The 16,973-nt window shown below is 45.3% G+C and overlaps 1 protein-coding gene across 2 annotated transcripts in view; it reads right to left on the reverse strand.

Annotated features, from left to right (window-relative positions):
* Positions 1–16,973, reverse strand: part of TANGO2 (transport and golgi organization 2 homolog) — a 1,266,594-nt gene that overhangs the window by 690,338 nt on the left and 559,283 nt on the right. The gene's annotated exons all lie outside the window — the stretch shown is intronic.

Consider the following 16,973-nt stretch of genomic DNA (forward strand, 5'->3'; position numbering starts at 1 on the left):
CCTCCCGCAACCCAGGGCCAAATTGCGCCGGGCCCAGTTGCGGCAATGATATTAGCATTGGGAGGTATCCTAGCATTATCACTGCCGGGATACCGCCAAACTCGTGATGAGGCCTAAGCTGTTTTGCTTAACAAGAGGCTCATCACAAGTTGGGTGGTAGACCTTAAATGCAGCAGTAACGGTATTACCGCTGCATCTAAGAGCTGGCCTTATCACGAGTCTGGCGTATTTACCCCCTGCTCTGATCTGGGGGTAAATAAGCTGAAAAAATGCCCATTCTCGAGGCAATTACCGCTGGCGGTATTACCGCTCAGTAATTAAACTGAAAAGTCCCCATTGAGTCCACTGGACCCAATGGGGAATAAGGGCTTACAGTTACCGCCAAACCCGTGATCTGGCGGTAATACAAAGAGAAGGCAAGTCAAGTGAAGTGTTGAAAAGCCTGAAATCAGTATTGAGAGGTAAGTCTGCTGAATTGACTGAATTTGAAGCCAGGAGAGCTGCCGTCTTACGGAAGGGAACCGCAAGCTTTTGGCAATGTGTTGAACTTTGGCAAGGGGAACCTGAGGTCTTTTTGAAAGTTGAATTGACTGTGAATTTGAAGTCAAGAGAGTTGCCTTCTTGGGGAAGGGAACCCCAAGATTTCTGAACTTGGTTGAACTTGGGGAAGGGATCCCCTAGACATTTTGGAACTGTGTTGAGCTTGGGAAAGGGAACCCCAAGGTCTTTTTATGGAACTATTTTGAACTTGGGGGAGGGGAAGCTGAAAGCAAGCCAAGAGCTGGAAGAAGCTCAGAACTTTATTTTGAACACTGTTTCTTTGGTTGCTGACATTCGTACACATTGTTTAGCTTTAGTTGTGAGGACAAGTGTAGGGTTTGGACACAGACAGACTTTTGAGTTGAACTTTATAAAACAGACTATCCATAATTTCTTTAGGTAGGGAAATCCCACCTTAGCATAGGGCAAGTTAGGCTTTCCTTCATCCTGACATTAAAGAAATAAAACATTGAAGTGAATCTGTTGTCTGTGTCTTACTTCGTGATGCCTTCGCAAAGGGTAGAAAAGGGTACACACTGCGTCAATTCAATATTGCACTTGGTCCAGCTAATCTCTCCCGCCTTCTACCATGTACACGACAGCAGCAGGTAGTTGGGTGGAAGCACCGCTAATCAGCCAAAACAAAAAAAAAGAGTGCTATAAGGAGAAGGAAGAGTGGGTTGGTTGAATGGAATTAACAGAGGGAATGTTGCCAATTTCCTTGGCCTAGACACACCCTGAACTTTCTGACACATAGAAATGCTTTGGAGTACATTAGCAAATGTCACCCTCCCCTATCCGCCATACACAGGTGTTCATATATTTCCAAGCTTTCTCTGTGCATCAGAATCTGTTTATCTGTTACCTTCTCAAGAGAGCTAAGAAGATTGAAACTCCTCACGAGGCTCACCACACTAGTTCAGAAATTTGTCTTGACTGACAAATTATTAGAATTTCAAAATTCCAAATCGGTTTATTCCGAGTAACCACACATCCAAATTGCATCCAAATTGCACAATATAAATGCACTGATACCCAGCTTACAGATAAGGGGTGTACCGGGCACCTTTACTCCCTATAAATACGCAAATACTCTAAAGAAATGTAAATAGGGAGTACAAATATTTTCATCAAAAATGGGAAACAGACATGTAGAACCTTGTGTCTCGGCTTTCACCCACTCAGCTCAATGGATTTATTTGGACAGTAGTGTACGTAGCACCTCCGGAAAAAACTGGTATTGTTAGTGTCTTTTCAGAAGAAGGAAACATGTATCTTTTAATGTATATGAATAATTAGGTGCAAAGAAATAAATCGTACAAAAAAATGTCAGTTTTCCAGTTAATAAATGTTTATTCAAATGTGCAATACTTACATTGGGAACTGGACTTACATTTCTACTCCCTAAAAATGATTTTACTCCCAACTTTAAATACTTCCCATTTCCAAATTTTATCTGGTGTTCTGCCTATACCACTAGATGTTTCTTTTTAAAGCAGGTGGTCCTTCTATGAATGATCCAATAAAATATTCCAAACACACACAAAAATAATGTTCTATAATACATAAAAGAATTAAGGAATACACGAAAGTGCACCTTTGAACCAAAATTCAAAAATAATCATGAAGTCCCAAAAGAAAGAGCGTGGCAATGCCTGGTGGCCAGGAAGGATGAAAAGTGGACCATGTGCAGTCAGAGACTGGGTTCCGGCTGTCCTGCGGAACAAAGGGACCAGGAACCTCCATTGCAGGGACGTGATGCATATAAACAAAGGACACAAGTATATGGTTCCCTGGGGGTTGATGCATATAAACAAAGGACACAAGCGTATGGTTTACTGAGGACTGTTGCATATAAACAAAGGGCACAAGTGTATGGTTCCCTGGGGACTGATGCATATAAACAAAGGACACAAGTGTATGTTCCCTTGGGGCTGATGCATATAAACAAAGGACACAAGAATATGGTTCCCTGGGGGATGATGCATATAAACAAAGGACACAAGTATATGGTTTATACAGTGGTATTAGTGCGCGGTAATTGCGCCGAAAATTCACCATTGATTCTAATGGACCCAATGGGGACTTACAGTAAGCGCCCAAGCCGTGATCCGGGGGTAATACCGCGAGACCAGTGGGTGCTAACGCTAATATAGTTGGGTGGTATTACAGCCCAGATACTGCCCAACTCGTGATGTGGCCCCGTCTATCTGCAATTCAGGAATGTTGTGCCTCCATATATAACAGCTTTAATGCCAGTAAGACTGAGATCCTCCTCATTGGGACACCTGCTCCTGCCTTCCCTCTCTCACTCTGGCCGCCCACCATGGGTCCTCTACCTGCTCCTTCCTGTGAGGCTACGAACTTTGCTTTCATCCTTGACTCCACCCTCTCCTTCTCTCCTCACATCTCTGACATCTCTAAGAAGTCACACTATCAGAGGCACCTCCTCAGCGGTATTCTTCCTTTTCTCACTTCCCTCAGAAGCTCACTGTTTCCAGAGCTCTGGTCCTCTCTAGGCTGGACTACTGCAACAGCCTCTTTCTAAATCTGCCTGCCTCTACTCTTCGCCCTTTACAACTTATCCATAACAGGACTGCGAGACTTGTCCTTGGCCTCAAGTCCAGGGATCGTATCTTTCCAGCCCTGAATCCTCTCCACTGGCTCCCTGTGGCTGTAAGGATCAAGTTCAAGACCTTCTGCATCTTCCACAAGGCTTTCTGGGGCCGGGGACCACACTACATCCAACTTTGTCTTCCTAAGCATCTTCCTTCTCAAGCCCTCCGCTCATCCACTTCCAACTCTCTGAGGGTCAGACGAAAGTGGGGGGTAGATCTCTGTCCTCAGCTGGGGCCTCTCTCTGGAATTTGTATTTTTGTATTTGTTTTTTAATATTTATAATGCGTAAAAAACAGAATAAATCGTATAGCGGCGCAGGTGACACCAGCAATTGATAGAGGATGTAGCTGAATCCGTACCGGACCCCCTGAATACAGAGGCCTCTCTATCTAAACAGGAAAGTCTTTATTGCTCGGTGAAACTGAAGAAGTGTGCTCATTGTCCTTAGCTCTAGTGGCAAAGAGTCCCACAGCTTTGGACCAAAGAGTTTATTTATTTTATTGTATTCATTTATGGACATTACAGGGAAAGCAAATCATTTTTGGCACGTAAAATGCTTCCGAAATGTTTAAGATTTATTTACAGAGTGGAGGACCAGTGTCCTTAGTAATGGGCAAAGCATGTGGATATAAGACCAGATGATGCAGGGGAGGTAGAAACATTAATCAGGGGTGAAGACAGTAGATCCTGATATAGGAACGGGATAGTGGAGGAAGGGGTGAGGGATAAGTGCTGTGAGGTTGTCGTAGAGAGGTAAAGGGAGAGGAGAATCAAGAGATTTAGTGGTATAGAATGCTATGAAAGTGGTTATGAAAGTGGTTATTCAGAAAGGAGGAGAGCTTGGAGATTGGATTTAAATAGTGCTAGATTCAGCGTAGTGCGGAGAGGAAGATCATTCCATAGTAAGGGAGCGAGGAGACACAGAGAGCAGAAACAAGAGGGAGCACAAGAGGCATTAGAGGTGGCAAAGAGTTGAGCCGAGGGTGATTGTGGGGAGCAAGGGGGAACAAAGGGAGTGAGATGGGAAAATAGGTAGGCTGGGATGCTGGGGAAAATCTGTGGATAGATTTGAAGAGGATGAGGATGACTTTATACTTTGCCCTCTGTCTAATAGATAACCAGCCTACTTTATGACGGGCTGGGGAGGATGAGATGAAGCAGGGAGGGTTGAAGAGTATGGACAGCAAAGTGGAGGACTTTGACGAGAGGTGAAAACGCATAGTTGGGAAGGCCATAGAGGTGAATGGCACAGTAGTCACATTGAGAGAGTACTAAGAGGAGATTAGGTGCTTAGAAGTGTTGAAGGTGAGAACATGTCTTTCGATGCTGAGTAGATTAAGTCTGGCCACAGTGGCTGATTTGGAGATGAGAGCAAGATGTTGTGAGATGGGTCGAAGGCTACACCAAGGTTTCGAGCAGAAGCAGAGTCGGGAAACGTAGTCAGGAAAGAGCAATAGAAGAGGGAGAGAGAAAGAGATACCCTGTTTGGCTGGGAAGAAGATAACTTCAGTCTTAGTGGAGTTGAGCATGAGCGAGTGAGATGCCATCAAGTATTTTAAAGTTGGAGAGACAGTGACATTTTTTACCATAGCTCATCAGATAAGGAGGGAAAGGGGAAGAAGATCTGAGTGTCATTGACAAAAAGTTAATAGGAGTGCAGCAGAATGCCCGAGGGGAGATGGTGGGCTCCTCCATCACCTGTGACATTCCTCTTTCATTCCCATCTTCTCTTCAAGTAACCGGCATCTACCAGTGTCACTGACAGTTCCGCCATCCCACCTTGGACCACACCAATTGCTGTTGACATGGCCCTGTCAGGTAGGGGGCTTCTGTGACACAGTGGAGCAATCTGCGTGATAACCACCGCTTCAAGCAGAGTCTACACTGTAATATTGGGAGCCACCTCCACCAACCGCATCAACTTCTGACAGGGGTGCCCCAAAGGTTTTACATGGTGTGAGGCCACATTTTATCAAATTGGCTGGAGCTCGACCTTAGAGCGTCCATGTTCTTTCTGGTGCCCACAAGTTCTGTCCCCCTCTCCCCTTTTACTCTTAGGAAAAGCATGATCTCAACTGTCGTCAGTTGGACGGACTGCTCCATCAGCCTCATTATTAGCATTCCACTCTTCTCCTTCACCCCCCAAACAAAGTATTGAACATTGTCATCCATTAAAACTCCCCCCCTTTTCCAAAAAGTGGTACCACCCACTTGCCCTTTGATACTCCACCTTGCTTTTACCTGTAAATAATTAGCTACTTAGCTGGATATTAATAACACTACTGTAATCTGAGGCGCATTATTGATCTGCTCATCCATTCAGTCATCGCTTCTTGTCTCAGTTTCTCCGCCCCATTCATTGACTGTGCAGGTTCATTAGCAATTCACTGATCTAATTTGTAAAGCCCACCAAGCGACAGGAATGCTCTGGTTCCCGTTTTAATTCATGTACAGTGCTTCTGAGCAAAGAATTATGTTTCTTTGCATTTAAAACTTTGCCGCTCATTGGTGTACTTTCTTCCTAAACCAAACTATGTTTTTAGCAATTTTGTCAGGCTTTTTGATTGTGTTAAGATAAAATAAAACTTTATTATCACTTGGGCCTTAGCAGACTTGTTGAGTAGTCTTTTAGCGGTAGAAAATATCAAAAAAGAGAAAAATAAAAAGATGAGTAAAAAATAATTCATATGTTAACAACACTCCAAATCGCTTTGCATCCCTCTCAACAAGTCGTCGATCCTCTTCTTTATGCGAAACTTCCACTGGTTTTTCATGCTTCCGCCAAATTAATTGCAATCGTTTATTGTGGAGTTAAAATTTCCCTGCATAAATACAGCAGGTCTACGTAATGGGCAATGTCATTTCTTTCTCCTGGCCTTTTAGCACTTTGGGTATAGAAGCATGAAATGTTGAAGGTTTTCCTCCCAACCCGTAGAGCACTTGCAGAGACTTGACACTGTAAGCTTACTCCTTTACATTACATCTCTCAAGGAAAAGGCATTTTCTCTATCCTTGGCAAACAACCTCGTGCTTGCGGGATAGTGAAAGTTGGCAAGTACGGTTGTGGTTTGCGAGAGATGCGATATCCATCATTTCAATTTTGATGCAAGTTTGCTATCGCAGTCTTTCACTCTCAAGTCCCCCTTCGCGATTGAGTCTCGTCTTCAGGGCTGTAAATCTTTGAGATGGCTTAGCCTAGGCACTCCTTTTTTGAAGATCCTCTATTCCAAACTTCTGAGTTTTTATATACATGTCCTTCAAATATGTGGCCTTATTTGGGGCCTGTATGTGTTCGCTCTATTTCTTATCAATGAGGTAATTTGAGGGGGCTGATGCCCTTTTTTCTGTATATCTTGCTTGAGGCTGTTCTTTCCATGATGCAATGATATTCCGCCGTTGAGGGAAAGGGTGGACCGTTGGAAAACTAGATGGCAGTTGCAAAGGTTCATTGTGTTACCCAATCCTATCCCAGACATATTTAGTTATTTTAACCCTTTCATGTCACCCAAATAATGCCAGTAGTTGCCACCAAATAGAATATAGTAAAAGCTTTGTCATAAGGCATCATTGGGCCCCCAACTGAAACCAGATGAGCAAATATGCCAGCTCACTGAACGTCAGTTCTCCAAGTATCAGAGATCCGGTCAACAGAGTGACAATGCAACAGAACAAAGCTTCCTGGCCTTTTGGCTCAATTGACCGGCACATGATCATCTGGACATTCAATTATGCAACATGGAAAATGTGTTCTCTGGCATTGTCTATAACTGACAATAGGAGATCCTGGATAATAGAAAGTTCTGGTTAATTAAGTTCCAGATATCAAAGCTTCTAGTGTACTATTTATCAAGGCTTCTAGTGTACTATTTCAGTCCCACCGAAGGGCATGGGTGGGTGCTCAGTGCTCCAGATAAGATCTGAAAGTGGGAATATTTTACTCCCTATTTTTTAAAGTTGGAAGTAAAATGAGTTTTTATGGAGCAAAAATCCAATTCCTAATGGGAGTATTTTATAAGTGGGTAAAAATGATTTTAACTGGAAAACGGAGATGTTTTTGTAATAATTATTTCTTTGCACCAAGTTATACATGCACATTAAAAGATACATGTTTATTTCTTCCGATCAGGCAGTTATAATAGTAGTTTCTTCCTGTGGTACTACGTGCACTACTGGTCAAAAACATATCCATGGAGCTGTTTGGGTGAAAGCTGGTGCACAAGGTTCAACATGTCCATTTGCCATAGCTCTCAACCATTTATGTCGCAAAAGCGGGTGAAAACACCCGATTTTACTTTTGGCGGGTGAGAGGCCCATTGAAATGAATGGGCGTGCATGAGGTTTGGCGGGTGAGTCCGCTGTTTACAAGGCGGGTGACACCCGCCAAAAGCGTGTGAGTTGGGAGCTATGCATTTGCTTTTTTTTGTTGTGAGAATTTGTACTCCCTATTTTTATTTTTTGGCAGTATTTGCTTATTTTTAAGGAGCAAAAGTGGCCGATACACGCCTTATCTTTAGGGGATGTTTAATTGAAAACGGAGATAAAACTCCTCTTCTGTAAAGGAGAGGAAAAAATAAGAAAACTTACATTTTTTAAATAAAATTAGCACTCAATAATGATGCAATAACAAATTAACATTTACAAAACCCAATCGTATCTTTCGAGAACCGACAAAACGTGCCAATTTCCTTTCTGAACTAAAATAGACCTGCTGACATGAAGCAGCTACACTTGAAAAGATTCCCTGAGCGCGCTTTCAGCAGCAACCTGGCAAGCCCATGGACCGGAGACCTGGCCGCCAGGAGGCCCCGCTGGCCTGTGCGCCTGCGCGAGGCCGCGTGCAAGCAACGCGCATGCGCACGAGATGCGGCTTTTTTCTACTGCGCCACAGGCCTCTCCTCGCATGACTGTCTCAGCGCCAGGCCCTGCTCAGCGTTTCCTCCTGAGCCAAAACGAGCGCGCTGCTTCGAGGCAACCTTCTGCTTATTTGTCAATTAATTACTGCCTTATCCCTTTAATCATCTGGTAAACCGGAGGGCTGACTTCAATTAATGGCATTGTTTCTTTATTTAGTGCTGAATATCATTAGCGGGGGAGATTTATTGCTGGAGGTGTACTCTCTCTATCTCATTACATTCCATGAGCGATGGAGGCGCTACCATGCACACTGATAGACCGCGCCATTGGCTTTGGAGGGGTGCAAGATTTACAAGAACATGCCGAAGTTTCAAGGAAGCATTTGACGGGGGTCTCCAGCATACCTCTCAACTCACACGTTTTTGGCGGGTGTCACCTAGTGCTCTCACCCGCCAAGCTTCCCACATGCCCATGGGATTCAATGGGCATTTCACCCGCCAAATACAAAATCGGGTGTTTTCACCCGCCCAGGGCCAATGAAAGGTTGAGAGATATGTCTCCAGTCCCCGTTATTCCAAAAGGCCCAATAGCATAACTCTCAACCTTTCGTGGCCCCATGGCGGTTGAAAACACCCAAATTATTATTTGGCGGGTGAAAGCCCATTGATCTATATGGGCGTCTAAAGGGCTTGGCGGGTGAGAGAGGTGTCTAAACAGAGGGTGACACCCGCCAAAAGCGTGAGAGTTGAGAGCTAGGCCAATAGACATGTACATTCCTCATTGTGGTTACCATCTGACTCGTGACCCTAGCGCAGGGTGATACATTTACACTCGCCACTGGCTAGTGCTATTTCAGTCCATAGTTCTCAACTCACACGCTTTTTGCGGATGTCACCCGCCTTGTAAAGAGCTGACTCACCTGCCAAGCTCCCTGCACGCCCATTCATTCCAATGGGCGTCTCAACCGCCAAAAACAAAATCGGGTGATTTCACCCGCCTTTGCAACACAAATGGTTGAAAGCTATGTGACTCTTTGCAAGTAAGAGTCTGTGTGCTATATCTATAAAACTGAGCTGGCGAGTAACTTTATCAAGGGGGCTTGCAACTTGAATGTTTTCCCTCTGCCCTACAAGCAGCTGCCTCCACACCCGAGTCTGGCCCAACATATCCAACCAAGTCAAGAGACTGCATACTGTCCCATCACATGGCGGGGGCCACTGACCAGTGGTTGGTGTGCTGCCTACAAAGCAGCAAGTGTCTGAGAGTGCAGGGTGTCAGAAGTATGGGCATCACAGTGTTCTAGGCGCCTCTAATAATGGTCTGGTCTTTTGTAATAAAACCCCTGACGAGCCTGCAAAGTCCTCAACCACTAAGGAGGTGAGATACTGCTCAAAAGGGCCGCCATTTGGGCAGAGTGCAGGGTGGATAATTTATTTTCGGTTATGGAAGATACTGCTATTGGACGCCCCAGTCGTGGCTCACGAGAGCATCCAGATGACTGAATAGTTCATCAGGAAAGTGAAATATTAAAAAAGGCTACTTATGTAGAATGGTCTTCCCACCAAAACTGCATCTAAGGTTTAACTGGATGTGAAAATAGTTTCCTTAACTTGCGTAAAACTGAACAGGGATCGAAATAGCTGGGAGCTACTTAAACCCTGCTTGTAACTTCAAATAATATGGGTATCTTGGCACCAACTTCTACCAGGAGCTACTTTTGACTCTCCAAGGCAAGAGCCTCCATACAACTACTACTCCTTTGTGACATTAGCTCCATGTGTGTTTGGGCATTTGTATCAGTGTGCATCAGGAAACCACTAGCAGACATTTAAACCATTATGGGTCCTTTGTAAAGAACAAAAGCTTATAGCTGCATCTGACGTGGAAGTTAATTTGGCGGCATGCTATGGACTAGCTCCTCTTTCTCCTTAAGTAGCTCCTGCAAATGATGCTTGATACCCTGGAGCTCCTTTTAGACTCTGCTCCTAACTTCTTTATTTCTATACATGAGCTAACACAAGAACTTTAAGCAGGGGTCGAAGTGTACGAAAAGAAGTAGTAAAACTATGTTCCCTTCTGGCCTGCACCCACTCCCCGCAAACCCCATCACCACGTCCCCTCCCACACACAATAGGCACCCCCAAACACTTGCACCTACTGTTTAAGGGACCCTCCAGTGCAGTGCACAGAAAGTGCAAGTTTCAACTACTTTCTACACTTTTATTTTAAATCGAAACCATTCAAGAACGGTTTCTTTTTAAAATAAAAGTATAGGAGCTAATAGTAAAAGGTCATTAAAAAAAGTAGAGGAGCACCACTCCCGACCGCTCCCGCTCACTTCGACCACTGACTTTAAGATGACCGAATAGTTGCAGCAATATGTAGCAAATGACAATGATTTGAATCTGTATATTTAATAGATTGCTTATGTTAAACAATGTAAGTATGATGGTTTAAATGTATACCCTTTAAACAATTTGTACATCCTTGGTTTATGCACCACAACACCATGTTGGACATCTTGACGAACTAGCAATGCTCACTCTTGCGACAAAAAAAGGTTAACATAATATGGACTATGGTTCACAGCAGGACTGAACAAAGAAAGGAAAGCGCTACTAACTACTGAAAGAAGATGGAGTAAATGTACCTCTCAGATCCAAAAGGCATTAAGAACAGCAACAATCACAAATAAAGGCAACATCAATAAAGTAGAAGGCTCCTACTTGAAGATCCAAATTGATGCATCAAGAAAACCTCATTGAGCTAGTGAGGCCTGTGTCAACTCCAATAGGCCCCATGACAACAGACCCCACACTAGCCTTCTCAACCCCTACACTCAAACATACTATACTCATACCAGTTAAGCCACTCCAACACAGCGGTTGAATAACCCTCCTAACAGACATTCAACATCAGAACACCACAACAACCAACTTACATACCATCGATCGGGCTAACACATTGAGCATGCCAGACTCTCATGTGGACATAACTACCTCTATGCTTTTGACACAGGACACCTAGAAAGAGACCGGCAAATAGAGCTCAGGGAACTTCCGTTCAGCCAGCATGAACACAACGGCAGAGCTATCTTGCATTTCCCCCCGCCTCCCGCCTCTTTGCACTAATCTGACCCAACCCTCTCTTAGATCCGCCAGAGCACCTGGACATCATGAAAATGGCAGCGATGCGCGATTGTTTGCAGGCAAAACCCTCAAAATCAAACAACCCCACAACCAACAAGGCACACATTCCTGATCGTGAACACAATTCAAGCTGCTGCGATTTCACCCCATGCTCCCTGCAAGCATTTAATAAATAACTCACTTGATTCAAACATTCAACCTGTGCCGGAGACCATGCACCTGCTCACCTGGTGTAGATGATGGCTTCGGTCCTCATGGGCTCAAAATCATTAACACCTCAACAGAGCAACAGCAATTTGTAAAATGCCTTAAGGTGGGGCAGGCAGCCCCTACCCTGAAGGAACACACATCACACCTGCTGGATTTCTATGGCTAACTTATTGCAGTCCTCTCTTTTTGAAGCAAAGCCATAGAAAGCTGTGTTTCTGGTAAACTCTTCACACATCATTAACTGAGGGAGTAGCAATGACACTAGAGTGCAAGGTGCAGCACCGAAATCGCCACATTAAAAGTAGGTGAAGCTCTGCACATCCTGCTCTCCTAACTTCTAGGCAGTTTTTGATCACTGTGGATCATGATATCCCATGCTTCTCAATATCATGAGAACACGAATGGGAAGGAATAATGTACCCAACTAACTAAAAACCGAGATTGTTAATCGCCACTGACTTCTTCCCTATGGATTCCCTGAAGGATCAATCTCCCCCAGCAGGCCCCTGTGAAGCTCATCGGGCATCTGAACATCACCATACACCAACTTGCAGATGATTGTATCTCAAGATGGCTGTGGAACAAGACAATGCTCACCTGGCTGATAGCCAAGCACACATTCAGTATCGGATGTGGGGGCACCATCTGAAGCTTAATCCACAAACCAATCCCTACTCTTGGCCTCATCATAGTGCTGTGTACAGAACTGGAAACCTACACTCTTGCCTACAGGAGTAACTGCAGCAGTAGTCTTTATGGCACAATTATCGGGGTCCATGTTAACAAACTGGACCAACGCATCAATGAAACACCATGAAAGAAGCTAAATCAGAATCACGCTTAATTATGAGCGCAGAAAATCGTATTTCAGAGCTGAAATTCACACAATTATATAAGATGCGCTTCTGCGAAAGTAGGATTATGGTAATATTCTCTTGATGGTACAACCCAAGATGCTTCTGGCTCTGTTAAAAGCAGTTCAGTAAGCAGTGGCCTGCCTGATCTGAGGCAAACAGCGCAATAATCCCAACAGCCCTTCCACAACATCATTTCATTGGCCACCCATTTAAGGTAGCTGCTTGTTTGAGGTTTGCTTAACCTAGAAAGCCATCTATTACCACCCACCCAAACACCTTACAGACAATCTATGTATGGAGAATTTCAACTATGCAGCCAGGGGGCGCTACACGTAAAAAACGCAATTTTCATAATCTAAGTAAAATCTAAGAAAATTGCTCGATAATTTGCGACTCCGTGCCCTGCTACATTGCACGACACGCTGGATATCGTACCTAGCTGCTGGATGAGTCTAACTACAAGGCCATGTGGACTGTTGAATTGGGGGGGGGCAGTAATGGGGCATAGGCAACCTGGCTGCTGAGTGAGTCTAACTACAAGGCCATGTGGACTGTTGAATTGCGGGGGCGGGGGCAGTAATGAGCATAAGCAACCTGGCTGCTGGGTGAGCCTAACTACAAGGCCATGTGGACTGTTGAATTGCGGGGGCGGGGGCAGTAATGAGCATAAGCAACCTGGCTGCTGGGTGAGCCTAACTACAAGGCTATGTGGACTGTTGAATTGGGTGGAGGGCAGTAATGAGCATAGGCAACCTTTACCAAACCGCTGTGAAAGTGCACAGAGGTTGCATAGGTCATCACCAGGCAGAGGTAGATGGGGAATAAGACCAAGGAACCTTATTACCCACAATCTGCACATTAACAAACCTCACACGTAGAACGTGACGTGCCCATACACAGCTTTGTGAGTGCATTAAACTTGAAAGTGTGCAGGTGTAACTGAAAGTGCAACACAGTAGTAGCATGCCAAAGTGAAATGCCTTGAGAGCGGTGTCTCCATGCATGTAAAACATACAGTGCATACATAGCTACATGTTTTTGGGCCAGCAATAAACATAAACCAAAACCACATGTACCAGAATGCACCACACCATAATGACAAAAATGACTAGCAAAAACACAGTCAAGGAAACACACAAGTCATGATGCTTAGCCAGATAATTCTGTAGCTGCCGCACTGAAATAATTTGTGACTGCACACACATTTCACAGGTACACTGCCCGTTAACACCCTTGTCATGTCTCCATAAGGGACACCTTTAAACTGAATGTGTTTAGACCAGATCTTTCAGAAAGAGCAAATCCTTGACTACCACTAATACATGATTCTGGTTTGGCGGCCTCGCCCAATGCAGCATATTTCATCCCTAAATGCACTTCCCCACCCTTATGGCCATCATCTAACCCTTTACTCCTCAACCATATAATCGATCAATATATGTTCTTGTCACATGGGGTATGATATATAAGGATGTCCAGATGAAGGTTTGTAAATAGAGACTGCATACCGTTACTACCACCGAATCACAAATGCCAATCATGTAAACGTGAAAAGTAGCTTTGTACAGGGACAGTTCATTTTCATTTGTAACACATTAATGACATTTACATCAATTGGTGTCAGTTGTACGGAAATTGTCAGAGGGCAAGTTGCCTGTGAATGGTCCATGTGAAACCAACTGCACAACACACGCCCCACACGCATCCTGACTAAGTTCCCTTGGGGTACACACAAAAGAACTTAGGCTTCGTAAATGAATGATTGGCTGTGCATATCAGTCTTCTCAAATGAACACTATACAGCCTGTGCCAAGATGAAATTACCAGGTAATTGACATGTACTCTTTCTCTTGCTCCCGTGCAGGTGATGTCGGATATCCCCAGGTGCCATGGCTCATGACCCCCATCAGGCAACCCCACAATAGGCATGAACAGGCGTACAACTGTGCCCATGTACGCACTTGCTGCACCATTGATCAGACGTTCGGCCTCTTGAAGGCCAGGTTCTGCTTCCTCAGCAGATCTGGGGGAGCCCTCATGTACAGCCCAGAAAAGGTGGGCAAAATTGTGCTAGCATGTGCCATGTTGCACAACATGTGCATCCGGCGCAACGTCCTCCTGCCCCCCGACATGGACATGCTTCCACCAGAGGATGAGGATGATGAGGATGATGATGATGATGAGAATAACACACCGCGCCATGGTGGCAATGATAGACGTGCCACACAGCGAGAACTAATTCACAACTACTTTTGAGCAACTATAATAGACACAGCACTGAACATCAAGCACATTGGGCACTGGACATGGATCACACTGGGCACTGGACACTGTACATGAATAAATGCACTCACACTGAAAGAGCAAAGTCCAGTCAGGTTCTTTTTTTGCAACACCAGATATACTGTGACAAGATCAACTATGTACAAATGTGATTGTCCTTACCTACCACAACAATCCTGTCCTAATATCCCCATAAACCCTCCCCAACTATCCCCCCACACCCCCAACCCAACTAATCCCCTCCAAACCCGACACAACTATCCCCTCCACACCCCCTCCCCAACTATCCCCCCCAAACACACCCTACACAACTATCCCCCTCAGACCCCCTCCACAACTGCCACTACCCACACACACACAATCATTGTCCTATTTACGCCCCCTTTTTGTAGTAGGGGTGTGCCCCTCTGCAGGGTAAGTGAGCGGCTGCGATCTACGCAGAAGGCTGCTTTGCTGGGAACTTGTGGGTGTCGTACTGGAGGATGGTCCCAGTGGTGTGGTTATGTGCCGTTGTTCGGCAGTTGCCTGAACCAACATACAATCGACTCCACCAAGGAGAAAATGGATCCATTTCCCTCCCTCACACACTGTGCAAGATGGTACACTACCTCTATGGCTCTGCCCAGCATGCGTGCAGTGTTCCTGGCTGTGTCTGGCATTGTCTGCTGCATGAGCTGGACCTCAGCAAGGTATTGCTGCACCATTGTGTGCATCGCTTGCTGACGTTCCTCCATGCTTGAGAGGTGCCCCTCAATCAGTCATGGCATGGTGCACACATGTATGTGTCGGGGATGCAGTATGGGTGCAAGTGTGGTGTGCGGACATGGTGTGAGCAGTGTCTCAGTGTCTGTTGCCCGGGGTAATGGTGTTTCCCGGTTTGGGTGTTATGGGCATCATACATAAGCTGTGTGTCATGTTGTGTCTGATTGTGAAACGGATGTGTTTCACATGTAACGGCTGCCTATGGAAGTTGAAACGCTGATGGCGATTTTGCGTGATGGACATGGTGGGTGGGACAGGTGTGCCACATGTATCATTGATGTGTGCATCTTATAATCTGCTGGTGGTGGGGGTACGTGACACTGACGTGACTTAGGGAATGTGGTAGAACGGCGGTGACGTCAGCAGTTGTGCATTGTCAGGGGAATGTGTGTCTGAGTGCATGCAGATGCAACTTGTGGGGGCAATTCAGGGGACCTGTGTGATGTGGTGTATGGGTGGGGGTGGAGGCAAGTACAATGTGCATGTGTGCAACGAGGTTCAGGGTGGGTGGAATGCCAGCAGGGATACACTGTCCTCGGGTTCAACATACTTGACGTATTGGCCTACCCATTTTCATTTGGGCTACAAGGTGTGTGATGTGACTTTGGGATTACGGGGACTCACCGGCATCGTTGGATGACATCTCCAGCCTCTGCATCTCTGACACCATCTACTGCATCCATGTGCAAAATACTGCTGCATGTTTCCTCCCATGCCTGCAGTTTCATTGGGGATGGTGGTCCCCCCTCCTCTGGCCGTGCCCTGGGAGTGCTGTGCAGCAAGGAGGTTGCCCACACAGAGAAGTAGATCGTCCCACCTCTTTTTGCAGTCCTGCACTGTCCTGGGTGTTGTCCCCACCGCTGACAGCTTCTGGGCAACCTCCTGCCAGATGGCCTTCTTTCTAGTTTGTGTATGCTGCCGTAGGTCAGTGCAGAACACTTAGAGTGCTCAACAAGCGTGTCCATAGGCATGTTCAGTTCAGGTTCACTGAACCTTGGCTTGCACCTACGTACGGCAGGTACTCTTGTGGACATGTCTTTCAATATTAGTAGGTTCTCAGTTTTTCCCTCACACTCCTGTGCACTGAGGATTACAATGGATAATTATCATGGCCGCCGGTACGTTTCCTGTTCCGGCGTTGACGTTATTTCCGGTTCCGGTAATACTGGGTGTCCTTGAAGCCGGTAACGGAATCAGCGTCAGTGAGGATGCCGGTAGGGGGATTTTTGGGCCGTTTGATGTTGTTACCGCCATGCCGGTGCTAACGTTTCTGGCATGTTGCGAAGCGCGCACAGGCTGACTCGGAATCATCTATTGATTCCGGCAGCAGTGCCACACGGATACGGTAGCATCGGCATGCCAGTATTTTTCAATTTTTACAGGCAAACTCATAATGAGGCCCATTTTCTTTAACCATTAGAAAGAAGGGTTGGATGCAAGGAACCATTTTCAATTAAACTGAATAGAACATTGTTGAAACTGAACTCTAGTAAAAGTATTCCTGAATTGATTCAGGGGAAGGGAACCAAACGTTGGTCACAAGGATTGCTATATGTAAAATCTTAGTTTGAACTTTTGCACATTTTGGTTAAACTGAAAACAGACACTTCAATTGTATGTATTAGTGTGAGGGTTAGATACATCTGGACACACAGTCATCTTTCTTTAGCTTTTAGTTTGTTAGGTAGGAACACTTTGG

Source organism: Ambystoma mexicanum, chromosome 10, assembly GCF_040938575.1.
Source record: "Ambystoma mexicanum isolate Mex_15411 chromosome 10, UKY_AmexF1_1, whole genome shotgun sequence".
Taxonomy (NCBI): domain Eukaryota; kingdom Metazoa; phylum Chordata; class Amphibia; order Caudata; family Ambystomatidae; genus Ambystoma; species Ambystoma mexicanum.